Consider the following 16,632-nt stretch of genomic DNA (forward strand, 5'->3'; position numbering starts at 1 on the left):
GACAACATGCTTAGTTCCTTGAGTTTTATTTCAATTATTCTTTGTCAAGAAAAGCCAATGATGGTCATCTTTTGCCTGCAATAAGATATATTGTTATCCAAGGTCAGCAATAGTACTCTGTGTGAAATAGTGTATTTAGCACTTACTCTGAAGTTCCTTTTGAAGCAACTCAATCTCTAGTGCCAGTTTTTTCTTCTTTAAGGTGTCAAGTTCTATTTCTCCCCTTCATTTTTCTGTTTTTTCAGGTCAAAATACTAAATTTTCTGTTGTAGATTCCGTTTATATACGGATATCACCCTGTGCCATGTTTGGATAAAAAGAATAAAAAAATAAAAAAGAACTGTCAACACAAGCCTCATGCAACAAAAATAAAAAGTACAAGTAGGTTACTACACTGCCCACCTCTGTATCACTTTGTGCAGTAGGCCTTTCCTCCTGCAACTCATATTGCAGTCAGAAATAATATGTACACAAGTTACTATAAATGAAGTAAAGTTATTTATGCACTTACAAGTACTTCCTCCAAAGGACAGTCATCTGAGAGGGTTTCTTCACTGTCCTGTGCAATGGAAACAAATGGGCATTACAAAGTGTTGCACTTTCTTCCCTTTTGATGTAAAGTTAGAAAAAGTCCACTTACTGCACATATTTCAGCCACTACTTTCTTGGGAACAGGTACAAGTGTTGGTGTATTATGTAAAACTGCACAAAAGAGGAAACACAATGGCATTACAATGAACTACACTATATGAACAAATGTGATCAGTAACTCATGGCAAAATATTCTTACATTAAAGGTACAATATGCAAGAATTTTGCATTAAAATATCCCATAATCTCAAGGCCAGTGTTATATATTTTGTTAAGTTGATTACTTACAATATCCCAAATGTTTCCAACTATTTTTAAATCGTGAGAAAATTGCGATTTTAACCAAGGAAACGGGGCGTTAGAGCAGGGGGGAGCTGGGAGTCGCCAGTCAATTGCGTCATATCCGCGTTACCCTCGGTTTCCGCTCGTACTGCGTGGAGTCCTGGACAAATGCGGAAGTTGTAGTTGTAGCGTCTATCAAGCAACACACGTAGCTTGTTTCTTGCAGTCGTTATGGAACATAATTATTCTTTACCGATTGCAGCTGGTTCTGTCGACAAAGTAACGTTATGCTTAATTTTATATTTCCTAATGTAGCATTCGGTATGTAAGGGAAGTATTATTGCTTTAGATTTCTGTTTAGTTTATTGACATTGTTTATCACGTCTGGTGTTTATGGCCATGTAAATAAATATAGCATGTGTTATACATAAATATTAATCAGTATTTTGGCAAATGATGTGGGTATGTTCGAATGTACTTTTACAACAATTGTTTAGAACACGTAAAACTGCCCCGCGTTATCACAACAATGAATTCGACGTAACATCTATGATAACCAATGTAGTATTAAACCTTACTTTTCTTGCGGTTAATTCATTTTAATGAAATAAAAGTGTGATGAGGTTCAAGAGTCAGGAAGGAAGAAGACAGGGGTCGGCGTGACTGGGACTCGTACTTTATTAAAATAAAGCAAAACAAACAAAAGTCGTGCACAACGCGCATTCACCGTGGCAACCGCGACGGCACAAAACAGTTCAAAAATGAGAGCTCGGATCCACCGGTTTTCTTTCTCTGCGTCCAATTTTCTCTTCAGTCTCTCTCTCGTTCCAGCGCGCGGCTTATAAGCGGTCTCTCCACGCGGATCACTGCAATAAAACACAGGTGTTCGTCATTTGCACTTGACCTACTTGCTCGTCTCTTCTCTCTCCCATTACAGACCGCGCTGAACCCCCCCCCCACGCCACAAAAAGCATGTCATTATAAAAAAAGAACTTAGCCTCATCCATGAACATGATTTTAGATTCCCGTCTGACTGGTTTACATCCACGGTGGAGTTTAAAACGACAGTTCCCATCATTCCACGCTCCTTCACATCGTCATCAAGCTACGACGTTGTTGTTGTTTGGAATGTAGCGCCCTCCAGAGGCCAAAAATTCTTGCATATTGTAGCTTTAAGTTCAGCAGTTTTCACCTTCACAAGTCAAAGCAATTGATCACTACTCAATATTTAACAGCTGAAATTACTGTACCAGCCATTTGGATTATATAGGCCTACTTAATTTAATGCGGCAAAAAAAAAAGATATATTTTACAGTGTAGCAAGATCATTTAAAGCTCATTTACCAGTAATGAAGGTGTTGCTGCTACTGGTTCCTGGCTGTTGGTCTGAGGAAGAGCTGCCCCCAGGGATGCCCTCCACAATGGGTCGGTTCACATTTAACCCCAGGGCCAGCTCTACTGCTGGGGTATAATGTGGTATAATGTGAGGGAGCAGGACCACCACCTGTTTTTTTTTTTTCAGCTCAGCCTTTTTCTTGGTTGCTGTTATAAACAGACAAACACATTTAACGGTGCTTTTCTTTTGTAAAAGAGACAAAGAACAATAGAAGTAGAAAAGATTACCATTTTGAAGAATATTCTTGTACTTCCCTTTTACTTGTTCCCATGTTCTAGTGCAGTGTTCTTCAACCCTGCTCCCGGAGGACCCCCAACACTGCTGGTTTTCTTTGTCTCCCTAATCAAACACACCGGATTCAATTCATCAACTCATTATCACATGGGTTAATGAGCTGATGAGTTGAATCAGGTGTGTTTGATTAGGGAGACAAAGAAAACGTGCAGTGTTGGGGGTCCTCCAGGAGCAGGGTTGAAGAACACTGAGGTGGCTCTGACATTAAGCAATTATGAAATGATTAAAATACAAGAATATACACTGTAATAAGTGATATAACCATAACATGGAACACTTACGCATTTCATTTGTCTGCTACTTTTTGCCAGCCCTCTCTCCTGGCTTTTGCACACTTTGAGGTGTTCCCTGGCGTTTTAAATGAAGGTTTCATATTCTGCATAACCTTCAATAACTCTTGCTCTGCTGCGGATAAAAACTGTGCGCGCTCTTTGGCCATGGTGAGCAGCCAATAGCAGCGTTGCTGATCAATGTTTCTACTATCGATACATATCCCCTTTTAAACCAGCGCATAAACGCGCAGTTATCTCAGATAACTCAATCCAGCTCTACTAATCATAACTGGCAGGTGTGTTCGAAGAAACGAATTAGTCAGATCATGATTAGGCCGATGATATCACCTTGGATGTCTCATAATTTGATCTTGGATGTTTCAAGCAACGTACGAAGAACGGGCCCCAGTTGCTATGACAGCAAGTCCAGGATGAGCGTCGAAGAACTCAGTTAGCTGGATTTGATTGTTGGCGATTTGGCATGATCTTGGATTGTTTGGGTCTTCGACGCTCATCCTGGACTTGCTGTCATAGCAACTGGGGCCCTTTCTTCGTACGTTGCTTAAAACATCTGAGATCAAACGAGACATCCAAGATGATATCATCGTGCTAATCATGATCTGACTAATTTGGTTCTTCGAACACACCTGCCGGATATGATTAGTATAGCTGGATTGAGTTAGTGAGATAATTGCGCGTTCACGCGCTGGTTTAAAAGGGGATATGTATCGATAGTAGAAACATTGATCAGCAACGCTGCTATTGGCTGCTCACCATGGCCAAAGAGCGCGCTCAGTTTTTCAACGCAGCAGAGCAGGAATTTTTACTGGAAGGGTATGCAGAGTTTGAAAAATATAATTAAAACGCCAGGGAACACTGGGAATCAAAGTGTGCAAAAGCCAGGACTCGAGAGGGCTGGCAAAAAGTAACAGACAAATTAAATGCGTAAGTGTTCCATGTTATGGTTATATCACTTATTACAGTATATATTCTTGTATTTTAATAATTTCATAATTGCTTAATGTCAGAGCCACCTCAGGACCCACTAGAACATGGGAACAAGTAAAAGTGAAGTACAAGAATATTCTTCAAACTGGTAATCTTTTCTACTTCTACTGATTAGTCTCTTTTAGCAAAGACATTTTAAATGATGTGTCTGTTTGTCTGTTTATGGTTATCTGCAACCAAGGAAAAGGCGGAGCAGAAAAAAACAGGTGGGGGTCCTGTACCCCCACGTTATACCCCGGCAGAAGAGCTGGCCCTTGGGCTAAATGAGAACCGACCCATTGTGGAGGGCATTCCTGGGGGCAGCTCTTCCTTAAGGCCTATTTATACTTCTGCGTCGGACCTACGCCGGAGCCTCTACGCTGTAGGCAACGCGTTGGTTTTAATTTATACTTCTGCGTCGTTGTCCGCGTTGACGCGCAATTACTCATGCAGAGGGACCATGTGAAACCCGAGGGAGGGGTTCTAGCAGACCAATCACAGCGCTTGCGTCCGCGTAGAATTGACGCGTTGTTACATTTTTGGAGAGGTGCGCATCAGGGTACGCCAAAGGGTACGCGCGCTAAGCACAGCCTACGACGTAGCTACGGCGTAAGTTCGACGCAGAAGTATAAATAGGACTTTAGACCTAAAGCCAGGGACCAGTAACAGCAACACCTTAATTACAGGTAAATGAGTTTTAAATCATCTTGCTACACTGTAAATAATTTGTTGCTGCATTAAATTAAGTATGTCTATAATCCAAATGGCTGGTACAGTATCAGCTCCGCTTATGAAGCCGGGATCTAATCCTGTTAACATGAAATAAGCTTGCGCACCTGTTGCTATGACAGCAAGTCCAGGAGGAGCGTCGAAGAACCAAACAATCCCAGATCATGCCAAATCGCCAATAATCAAATCCAGCTAACTGAGTTAGCGACGTACGAAGAACGGGCCCCAGGTGCGCAAGCTTAAACCTGCTCGGGAGCAGGCTTATTTCATGTTAACAGGATTAGACTGCGGCTTCATAAGCGGAGCTGATTCGGGAAGTCCAGCGCTTATGAAGCCGGGATCTAATCCTGTTAATATGAAATAAGCTTGCGCACCTGTTGCTATGACAGCAAGTCCAGGATGAGCGTCGAAGAACCAAACAATCCCAGATCATGCCAAATCGCCAATAATCAAATCCAGCTAACTGAGTTAGCGACGTACGAAGAACGGGCCCTGAGGTACGAAGAACTGAGATTTTGCGTTACAATAGTGCACTTTCTGAGATATATATTTTTTCTCGTGACTGGTGAGATTGTCGTTTACATGATTAATTTGTTGGAAACGCACACTTATTTTCGACTTGTCGGAGTCGGGCTTTAACTACAGCACAAACTGTTTGCATTGCCTTAAGATTATTTGCGAGTGGCTCTTTCCTTTACACTATTGGAGATGCGGAGAACTTGATGGAAAGTGCTGTCTGTCGTGTCATTCGGAGTTTACCTGGCGCTTTTAGGTTTAAAAAAACTGTTTTAGGTTTTTTTGTGGCATTTCCAAGCCACTTAAAGGAGCTGTATGTAGTTTTCAGCGGCCTCTAGCGGTGATGTTTCAGATTGCAACCAATAAGTTGACAAGCGCGTGCTCTTGCGCGTGCTCGAATTTATGAGCGAGCACTGTGGATACCGGCCAGACTGAGACGCGTCACGCAACACACCAGAGAGAGCATCCCACAGCATGCTAGAAACTCAGGTAAACTCCCACTGCAACGTTACAATAATAGGCTACTTTTATCAGCTTGACGTTGAACTAATGCTCCATGCTCGTACCATGATAAGAATGGAACCCTATCAACCGTGCCGAATTTTGCCACTGCAAGCACTACTTCACATTTTCTTCAGGAAATGTATACATTCTAGGTTTGTAGATAAGGTCTCTCCATGATTCAAACGCCCTGCCGATGTTGATCCGTGTTTTTTCACCCGAAGTTCATCCGATTCACGTCTGGCCTTTAATACGAGCTTCAGCAGAAAGAAAAAAACGTTTTATTGTTTTTTTTTATCAATATGTGGAGTTTGTGTTGGAGTCTGTGTTGTGCTGGGAGCAGGTCGTTTCTTAGTGTTATCAGACATGTCATAAGTTGCATAAGTCATAAGTCCATGTCATAAGTTGCAGTGTCGTCGCTGTTGAGTGCAAAATCAGTAGGCTAGACGAGGCGAGAGGCTCGGGAGCGCTCCGCGCATGCAGGTGACGTCACTGGATTTCGCGGTAAATCCGACCCGGCACCTTCACATAAACATAAGAATACTTGCTTTCAGAGGTAATAGCAAAACCCGAAAAGTGGATCATTTTAATGTGATATTACAACCCCTTCACACACAGGCAATAAAAAAAGGATTCGTTTTAGTAGAAAAGCTACATACAGCACCTTTAAGACCCAATGTTGTAAAGCAGTTTTTTTTTTAAGCAGTTTTTTTTTAGGCTATCATAATTTTTTATGAAGATCATGCATTCATGACCATGCCGATTACAGTATATGTTACTCAGGCTTCACTAACGTGATTGGTACCATAGACTATAGGCTAGACCAGGGGTCGGCAACCTAAGGCACGCGTGCCAAATGCGACTCTGATACTTTCCAGACAAGTTACATACTCTCCTGTCACTTGTTTCAAGAGCTTCACTTGGTCAAAAACCAAGTGATAACCTGTACAATGTAAAATTGTCAACATCAAATTATGTACTACATATTACAGCATTGTTTCAATACAAGACATACCAATGGACTCGCGCAGCTTTCTGTCTTCTTTGGGCACCAGATGTTCCTTCCTCACCCGAAACAAAGGACTTATTCGATTAGCTTGCGTTGATATAAGGACTGGTCTTCCTTCTCTGCTGTAAAACAAGAAAGTCTCGACTTACTCTATGTGCAATTACTATTGTTCTTGAAACATAAATTAAGACAGTTATAAATAAGTTATTATTTGTATAGCGCTTTTCACAATACAGATTGTATCAAAGCAGCTTCACAGTATTAAATTAAAATAATACAACAATGTTTGTTTCAAGAGGAATTTATTGATTGATAAAATTAAATTAAATACCCCCAAAATATCCCCAACTGAGCAAGGCAAAGGCAACAGTGGCAAGGAACCGAAAAACTCAATCAAGTGACCTAATGGTGTCCTAAAACTCCATCAGGTGACCTAATGGAGAAAAAAAACCTTGGGAGAACCCAGGCTCAGTCGGGGGCCAGTTCTCCTCTGGCATTTATGAGCTACAGGCCGGATTGTAGTTTGAACTGTAGGATTATATGAATGCCTGGCTGAAGAGATGCGACTTTAATCTAGTTTTAAACTGGGAGAGCGAGTCTGAGCAACGAACAGTATCAGGAAGACTATTCCAGAGTTTTGGAGCCAAATGTGAAAATGCTCTCCCTCCTTTGGTGGTTCTGGATATCCTAGGTATGACCAAAAGCCTTGAATTTAGTGATCTTAAAGAGCGCGATGGATTATAGGGGCGATAGAAGATCCGTTAAATAGACTGGAGCTAAGCCGTTTAGAGCTTTATAAGTCAGTAGCAATACCTTATAATTAATACGGAACTTTATAGGTAACCAATGCAGTGATGATAAAATCGCTGTTATATGATCATATTTTCTTGATCTCGTAAGAACTCTAGCGGCGGCGATTCAGGAGAGAGCATTTGATGAGTAAATACCGATTTCAATATTCTAGAAACTTTACCTGGGAAGGGCTGATCCCGGCAAGATTCGCTGCGACTCACTAGTAGCTCTTGTGAGGGTTGGCTCTTAAAAGAGCTGTTGAGTTTGATATTGTAGAGCTTTAAAAAAAAAAAAAGGACCAAGTAATCCTGCAAGACGGAAAGGAAGGTAATTTTAATACATTACTTGCAAATAGTCAGTTTATGTATAACTGTAGGATATTTTTTTCTGTAAAGAGTGTTGAATAATTAAATTTTAAAAGCATTTTTATATTATAAGTTCACTGATATGTGGGGGCATTTCTATGAATAAAAGTACGTCTTTAATAGCAAGCAATAATCATGTGAAAATGATTTACATGCAAACGGGACAGTTATCAGCAGTGTAACTGGTCTGATTATGACAAAATAATCGAGTATCTGATGTCATGTGACAAGTAATATAAGCTTTTCCACCCCTGCAAACAGAGGTAGGTTATGAGGTGTGGAGAGACGTCATGTATCACTGGAACATAAACAGACGGGGACCAATTTGTAATAATTGTAATTAGTGGTGCACGATATATCGGCCGCCGATATAATATCGGCCGATATGGTCATTTTTTTACACATCGGTATCGTTCCGATGTCAAAATATGGCCGATGTGAACAGGCCGACATTTGACGTGTGAAGTTGAAGATGAAGTTGACGATGCTGACTCGATCTTAGCAGTAGTGAATGTGCCTGAGATAAATACACATTTCATACAGATGACATAAGCAGAGAACAGTCTGTTTTCTTTCGTTTTGAATTGTTCTGTTTAAAAATAGACATTTCAAGCTTTCTATATATGTCTCCGGTCTGTGAGGCAGGTAGATTTCGGTTCATTGATGAGACGCGCTCCAGGTTCACGCGCCCTCGCCTCCGTGTCCTGATTAAATATTTTCTACTATATTTACTTCTTATTTAATTCAATCCAGGCAATTGGTTGATGAAACATTTATCATTTACATTTACATTTAGTCATTTAGCAGACGCCCTTATCCAAAGCGACTTACAAATTAGGACTAAGTTCAGCGAGTCATCATAAAGAGGCAAAAGCAACAACAACGCAGGAAGTGCTCAAAATACGAAGTTCAGGTATTATTCAGAGTAGCATAAGCCTGATAAGTGATGTTTCAAAGGGAAAGGAATTTTTTTTTTTTTTTTTTTTTTTTTTCTATAAGGTTAAGTGCTCACGGAAGAGATTGGTTTTCAGCTGTTTTTTGAATGTTGTCAGGGATTCTGCATTCCGGATGAGGGTGGGGAGAGCGTTCCACCAGCATGGAACTGTAAATGAGAATGTTCTGGAAAGTGATTTTGTGGCTTTCTGTGATGGAACCACGAGACGTCGCTCGTTGACCGATCGTAGGTGTCTGGTAGGGATGTAGACTCGTAGGAGTGAGTGAAAGTAGGAGGGAGCTGAGCCTGTGATAGTTCTGTAAGCAAGCGTCAGTGCCTTGAACTTGATGCGAGCAGCTAGAGGTAGCCAGTGCAGAGAGATGAACAGAGGAGTGACGTGGGCCCTCTTGGGCTCGTTGAAGACAAGACGAGCTGCAGCATTCTGGATCATCTGTAGGGGTTTGGTAGCACATGCTGGGAGTCCAGCCAGAAGGGCATTGCAGTAGTCAAGCCTAGAGATGACCAGGGCCTGGACGATAAGTTGTGTTGCATGCTCAGTTAGGAAAGGCCTGATCTTCCTGATGTTGTGCAGTGCAAACCTGCATGATCGAGCTGTCTTTGAAATGTGATCTGTGAAGGTCAGCTGGTCATCAAACGTTACTCCAAGATTTCTGACCGATCTTGATGGGGTGATTAATGATGACTCTAGCTGGATGGTGAAGTCGTGCTGTAGAGACGGATTGGCAGGGAGGACGAGAAGCTCAGTCTTTGCCAGGTTGAGCTGCAGGTGGTGTTCCTTCATCCATGTGGAGATGTCCGCCAGACAGCTTGAGACCCGTGCAGCTACTGTGGGATCATCTGGTTGAAAGGAGAGGAAGAGCTGTGTGTCATCAGCATAGCAGTGGTAGGAAAAACCGTGTGCCTGTATGATGTGTCCCAGTGATGTGGTGTAGATGGAGAAGAGGAGGGGACCAAGAACTGAACCCTGGGGATCCCCTGTGGTCAGCTGATGTGCTCTGGATACCTCGCCTCTCCATGCGACCTTGAAGGACCTACCTGTGAGATAGGACTCAAACCAGTGGAGTGAAGTTCCTGTGATGCCCAGTGATGAGAGGGTGGACAGAAGGATCTGATGATTCACCGTGTCGAAGGCAGCAGACAGATCCAGGAGAATGAGGACTGAAGATTTGGAAGCAGCTTTTGCGATCCGTAGGGCTTCTGTGACTGACAGTAATGCAGTCTCAGTTGAATGTCCTTTCTTGAAGCCAGATTGGTTGACATCCAGCTGGTTGTTTAGAGACAAGAAGGATGTTAGTTGGTTGAAGACAGCTCTTTCAAGTGTCTTCGCAATGAATGGTAGGAGAGAGATAGGTCTGTAATTCTCTACCAATGATGTGTTTAGCGTTGGTTTTTTGAGCAGTGGAGTAACCCGAGCCTGCTTGAATGCTGTAGGGAAGGTGCCAGTGTGGAGGGATGAGTTGATGATGTGTGTGAGTGATGGTAGAAGTGTGGGAGAGATGGCTTGTAGAAGGTGTGAGGGGATGGGGTCAAGCGTGCAGGTGGTAGGGTGACTGGAGAGGAGAAGTGTAGATACTTCTTCCTCGGTTAGCGAAGAAAAGGAGGACAGAGGGGTATTGGCTGTGGAAGGGGTCGGTCTGGGTTCCTGTGTGTGTGGAGCTGAGAACTGACTGCTGATAGCTGTTGTTTTGTTGGTGAAGAAGGTCGCAAAATCGTCAGCAGTTAAGGAGGAGGCGGGAGGTGGTGGAGGTGGACAGAGGAGAGAGTTGAATGTCTTGAAGAGTAATCGTGTGTTGGAGGAGCTGTTGATCTTGTTGTGGAAGTATGAAGATTTTGCAGCATGAACATCAACAGAAAAGGAGGAGAGGAGAGATTGATACATACTCAGGTCAGATGCGTCTTTTGATTTGTGCCATTTCCTCTCCGCTGCCCTGAGTTTGGTCCGGTGTTCCCGAAGAACCTCAGATAACCAGGGGTTAGAGGGAGTAGTGCGTGCTGGCCTGGAGGAGAGAGGGCAGATAATGTCTAGAGAAGAGATTAGAGTGGAGCATAAGGTGTCCGTTGCGGTATTCACATCCAGAGATGAGAATTGTGAGGGTGGGGGAAGAGAGGATGACACGGCAGAGGAGAGATGGGAGGGGGAAAGTGAGCGCAGGTTTTGTCTGAAAGTGACTGGTGGTGGGGGTGGTGGTGCAGGGGTAGAGAGTTGTAGACTGAAAGTAATGAGGAAATGATCTGAAACGTGGAGAGGTGTCACCAGGATGTTTTCTGTGGTGCAGTTGCGTGTGTAAACCAGGTCCAGTTGGTTGCCTGATTTGTGAGTAGCTGTGGTGATGAGTCGTTTGAGATCGAAAGAGGCTAGGAGAGAGGTGAAGTCTGTTGCATGTGGCTTTTCGAGATGAATGTTGAAGTCACCGAAGACTAGAAGTGGGGTGCCGTCCTCAGGGAAAGTGGACAGCAGCACATCCAGCTCATCTACAAAGTTACCCAGCTGACCTGGGGGGCGATAAATGACTACAATATGGATTTTAATGGGGGTTGTAAGTGTAATAGCATGATATTCAAATGAGTTGTTGTTGCATAGAGAAGAGAGCGTGGAGTATTTGCAATTGTTAGAAACGAGAAGCCCTGTACCCCCACCTCTCCCAGACTGGCGAGGGGAGTGGGAGAAGGAGAAATTGCTAGAGAGAGCAGCAGGGGTTGCTGAGTCTTCTGGACGAATCCAGGTCTCAGTCAGCCCCAAGATACTAAGAGTAGAATGAGATGCAAAGGCTGGAATGAAGTCAGCTTTATTGACTGCTGACTGACAATTCCATAGACCCACGGAAAGAGAGAGAGGAGTATGTGAGGATGTGAGGATGGGACGCAGATTGGCAGTATTGCGCTGCCTATTGCGCGTGATGGTATTACGTTATTGTATTAATAATAACTAAAGTAGCCTACCTATCAAAATTAAGATACAATTAATACAAAACGAAATTAAATTTAAAGACAGGCTTTTTGTGCTTTCTGTTTGAGGTCTCTGTGAAAGTTTTAAAGCAGTCTTAGTGGCGCTTTCAGAGCGCTCAAGTCAACTGTCCCGTCCGTAACATTGTTAACGCAGTCCAGTGCGACTTATGTTTTTTTCCTCTTCATGACACATTTTTGACTGATCGTTTTTTGACTCGTAGATATTTGAATATATTGCTTGATATTTGATACCCGTTCGAATTAGATTTTTCTCAAAAGTGACAGCACGTGTGATTTGTGGATTACTGATAAGCGCGAGTGGAGAAACAGGCGTTTATTGATTCATTCTCAGTGTTGAGAAACGTATAGCCTTCATGTGTTACGTTATTGTATTAATAATAACTAAAGTAGCCTACCTAATTATGTTACATATTTATTTTGTATGAAAACTAGCGCGTTCGTTACTTGTGGATTAAAAAGTAGGCTACCGTTGTATCAGTGCTGCGCGAGCTCTCTCTCTCACAAACACGGACGCGTGCACACACAGAGAGAGAAGATAATTGTAAAATGAAAAATTGACGGGCTAAGTTTAAATTTTGTTCTTGCTTGTTTTTTTTCTGTCAAAATATCAGAAAGTATTTTGTATTATCCATCCGTGTTTTTAAAATTCGTTAAATGACGGACGTTTTACTGTTAACACAGCCCATGTCGGATTGGTCTTATAGCCTAGGCTACTTGTTATTATTTTAAGAATGATTCGTTATGCTATTATTGGACTCCTGTCTATTCATTGTCAACTGTTTTCTATAAATATGTTTGTATTGGCTAACATTTATTCAGTTAATGAGTGTCCTGTTTAAAATGTGCAATGTTCAAACGCAAAGACAGCACGTCACAAATAGAAGCCCTTTTCCCTGTGGTATTTTTTAGTATCATATCGAGGGCTTGGAACCAGAGGGGCGTGTAACGACAATGACTATGACATGCGGTCACATGCTGTTCAAATTAGTAAATCCTGATCTCCAAGTCTGCTTGAACGGTCAAAATTGCATCTTTGTGGCTCCCCCGAGGGACATTTGAGTCACATAAGGAAACCCTGTTTTCTTAGAATCCCCTCTAAAACCCCCATTTCAGCTCTGGACTCCCTGTGACTTTTACAACCTCACAGACTCGTGACATTCCAGAACACACACACACGTACACACACACACACACACACACACACACCAACATCCTTTTGTGTTTAACTTAAAATGTGTGTAACTAAGACTGGTATCTGAATTTCCTGTATGTATGTGTGATTAATGTGTTGTGATCATACAGTTATGATCTTCGAGTGTTTGGATCTGAAATGTATTTTTGAAGAATGTTCTCCCAGTAGAATCGCATCCCGTAACCCGAGCTCATTGGCAGGTCATAAAATTTGACCACAGAGCTATCCAGCCCTATGCATGAGATAACAGGGTCGCAACATTCCAACACACACACACATACAAACACACTCTGGACTGTGAAACAGAAACCCCCTTTCAGAAAAGGACTTTTACCCATAAAGTCACTCCTAAAGGTACTAAATATATATATTTGTGTGTTAAGAGGTGTGTGTAACCCATAGGAAAGCATATGTCCTATTTGTGACCTTAATAGAACTGCTATTGCCTATACAAATGCATAATAATGTATCGTTGCATGGCTACAACGCCTAGATTCTATTTTTGATATCTTTGTAATCCTCTCCAGCTAACGGAGTTGAATTCCAATAACAGAATTCAGTGATGCGCATTGTTTTATAAGTTCATATGTCTGGAGAAAATCCTCTCCAGTTAAAGTCAATCATGACTCATTCGAGTGGGCGTGTCTAACCGGACAAAGGAATCTTCCCGCTCGAAAAATCTCGACAGCTGATTCGTCCTACACGAAGGAGGGGACGGCACCTGGGACACTGATAAAAGTCCAAAACCTTCTCTTCTCTCTCTCTCTCATCCTTCCGCTTCCAACTCATCCAACTTCTCTGGACCCTCCTCCCCGGCGCAGCGCTTCTCCAAGGAACATCTGAAGGAGGCCCTGGCCTTCTCCATCGAACGAACCCATGTTCCAGTCGTAGCTGCCGGTCTCTGCAACTAAGATTTCCAGCCTCTCCCATCCCGGGAGACGAATCTGAACTTTCTCGGTAACATCACATTCAGTGAGCCTTTCAAGCTTCCCGCGACACCGGAAGACGCAGCAGAAACAGGACACCATCCTCGCTTCTTGCATCAGCTTCAGCCTGACCAAAAAGAGCACTCGCAAGTATATTGATTCCTATAAAAGCTGTTCCAGGTGTCTAGGTCTTAGGTCTGTGGACTAAGTTACCCTCTATCTTCCCTCTATATCTTTCTTTCTTTCATTTCATGTTTTTGTGTTCGGTTAAATGTTTATTGGTTTGTTTGCATTTTTACGTACGTTTATGTTTGTAGTTTATATAATCTCTAGTGTGTGCCATTTTATTAATAAACCCATTTATACTTTTAATTGTCTCTGTGTTTGAAAACCCACCTTATAAAAGTCAATGAAACTTCAAGATCTAAGCTACAAGCTCGATATTGACTACCTTGAGTAGTTTTAATTCATAAACTCAGAAAGTTTGATATTCGCGGCCAGAAGATAAAACTTTCGTGGAGTTTAAAAGGGATACCCCTTCTTAACTGTAATGATCAGACAGTACAGAACAAGGTAATCTCGAAAATTGATAAAATAAATGTACATGCGACTTATGAATTATGACCATGCGTTATAAATATTAATATTCCCTATATTCTTGAGCTAATTCACATTTACCCCGAGTCGTTTACGTTACATTTATTATGGTGGAGAATCCAAAAGCAGTTTCAAACTTTGTTTGGTGGACAAATTCAGTTTCAGTTGAATGTGTATTATGGCTATTTAATAATTGTACGCGCGTTTTGAAGTGTGAGATAAGTCGCCAAGGCGAACTCACCCAGCTGATCGCGGGCACAAAGCCAGCCCAGCTCTGCTAAAACTGCAGTCCATGACATTACATCTGTCTCTGTAAAGACGAAGCAAAACTCTTTGCAGTTGATACATGTAACATGATTTAAACCGACTAAATGAAGACGAAGGATCTCTTTTAGGACGAAGACGTAAATCTGATAGTTTTTCAGTCGTAATAGGCCTTATTAATACGTTAACGATAACTCCTGGTCAGAAATTGGCCTCGCGATCCAATTTCGTAAACCTACGCAAAAATCATAAAAGTGCTATTTTGATTAATGCTTATGGGAGATGAGCAGATGATAAGTCCTGCTCACAGCTGTTCTGATGCCTGGTGTGCTCACAGCTTAAGTAAATAGATGTTCAACGCCTGTTTGCTCACAGTTTCTAGTGATTAAAACACGAAGTTTTAATGCCTGTTGTTATGTAAACCGTTTTATATGTATAATATGTAATTGGAGGCCAGTTTTATGAATTAAGAAAACGGATGATAATCCCTGTTCTCCTTCTTTAAACCGTCTCATGTGTATAATATATAATGTGTAAATTGGAGACCAGTTTTATGAATTAAGAAAAGACGATAATCCCTGTTCTTATTCTAAAACCGTCTCAATGTGTAATGCATAATGTGTAATTCCTGTTAGTCACATGTTGTGAAACTCGCGTCAGTCTTCCGCATGCAACAGAAGCGCAAAACACCACGTGATTCCAAAAAAAAAAAATCTGCTGAATTACGCCACTGACCGACACTAGAGGGCAGCCTCTAAGTCTGGGGCAGTTCTCAAATTACGCGCCCCCAACCGACGTCATCCTGCGTGAGCGTCGCCTCCCACTGACGTCAGCCTGCGCGAGCGCAACTACGCCATCTCGTGGCGTTCTAAGATAATACTTGCTTTCAATTTCTTTTTCTCTCTGCATTCATTTTTCTCTCTCAAATACTTAACTGCATTCAAGCTTAGCTTATGCTGATATTATTTGGAGTTAGACAATTCCTTTTTCTGTTTTCGACGGTCACACTTTAAGTTAAGTTCAAAAAAAAAAAAAAGGAAAACTTTTCGAATTAAAAATTTAGATTCGATTCACTCAGTTCATTGATAGGTCCGCCTAGGAAGAAGCACGCCACCGTGTGGCGATCTTGGGTCGACTTATCAATATCTGTTTAACCCCCAGTCTGCAATTGAAGTGTCTCCTTGCTCCCCTTTTCGTTTGATTATTTTTATGATCCATACTAATAACCTCAGTGTTATTGTAAGGATTATAGGAAGTCATTCTGAATTTCAGTTTTGATTATTTTTAGTATTGATACATCACTGTTATCATTCTAATTTTCTTTCCTTCCTTATTATTATTATTTTGGACCTCTCCTTGCATGCTTATTTGAATTTTAATTTAAACAAGTTTGCATTTTTCAAATTGTGTCTATTCAACCAGGTGGACCACTGAGAGGAAACACGGCCCTCACCCTTGTGGCACAAACCCACTGCCGGGGCCTTTTCCTCTGCCTGCGTCTCAAACCTGTGTTGTTTATTCAAATTTTATTTCATTGATAATTATTTTTCTCTTCCCTCTTTCTCCAGTCTCTCCAAGGGGGGGGGGGGGGGGGGTAGGTTATTCTGATAATTACAACCAATTATCGTAATTTCCTTTGTTGTATCATTATTTTAGTAAAGCCTTTGCCTCTGACTCCTGCATACCTATTTACTCAATTTGATGAAACCAGAAAGCCTTAATTTACTTTAAGTCTAACATTGTAATCCCTCATTGTGTATCTATTGGCAGGACTCAGTCAGTGCACTGTGGTGAATGAGACGTCATCACTGGTTGGTTTCCGGTGGGCGGGGATCATCTGTCCGACGTTACTGACACTGCACTCCTTCTGGTGTTGGGACCGTCGGAGGGTCTGACCGCGCCCGCTGGTTTCCACCTGGATGACCTCTATTCACCCCAGGTGAACTAAAATTTGATAGAACCCATCCACTTATTAGGAACCACAGAATACTAGCTAT

This window comes from Leuciscus leuciscus, assembly GCF_965113295.1.
Source record: "Leuciscus leuciscus genome assembly, contig: SUPER_2_unloc_3, whole genome shotgun sequence".
Lineage (NCBI taxonomy): Eukaryota > Metazoa > Chordata > Actinopteri > Cypriniformes > Leuciscidae > Leuciscus > Leuciscus leuciscus.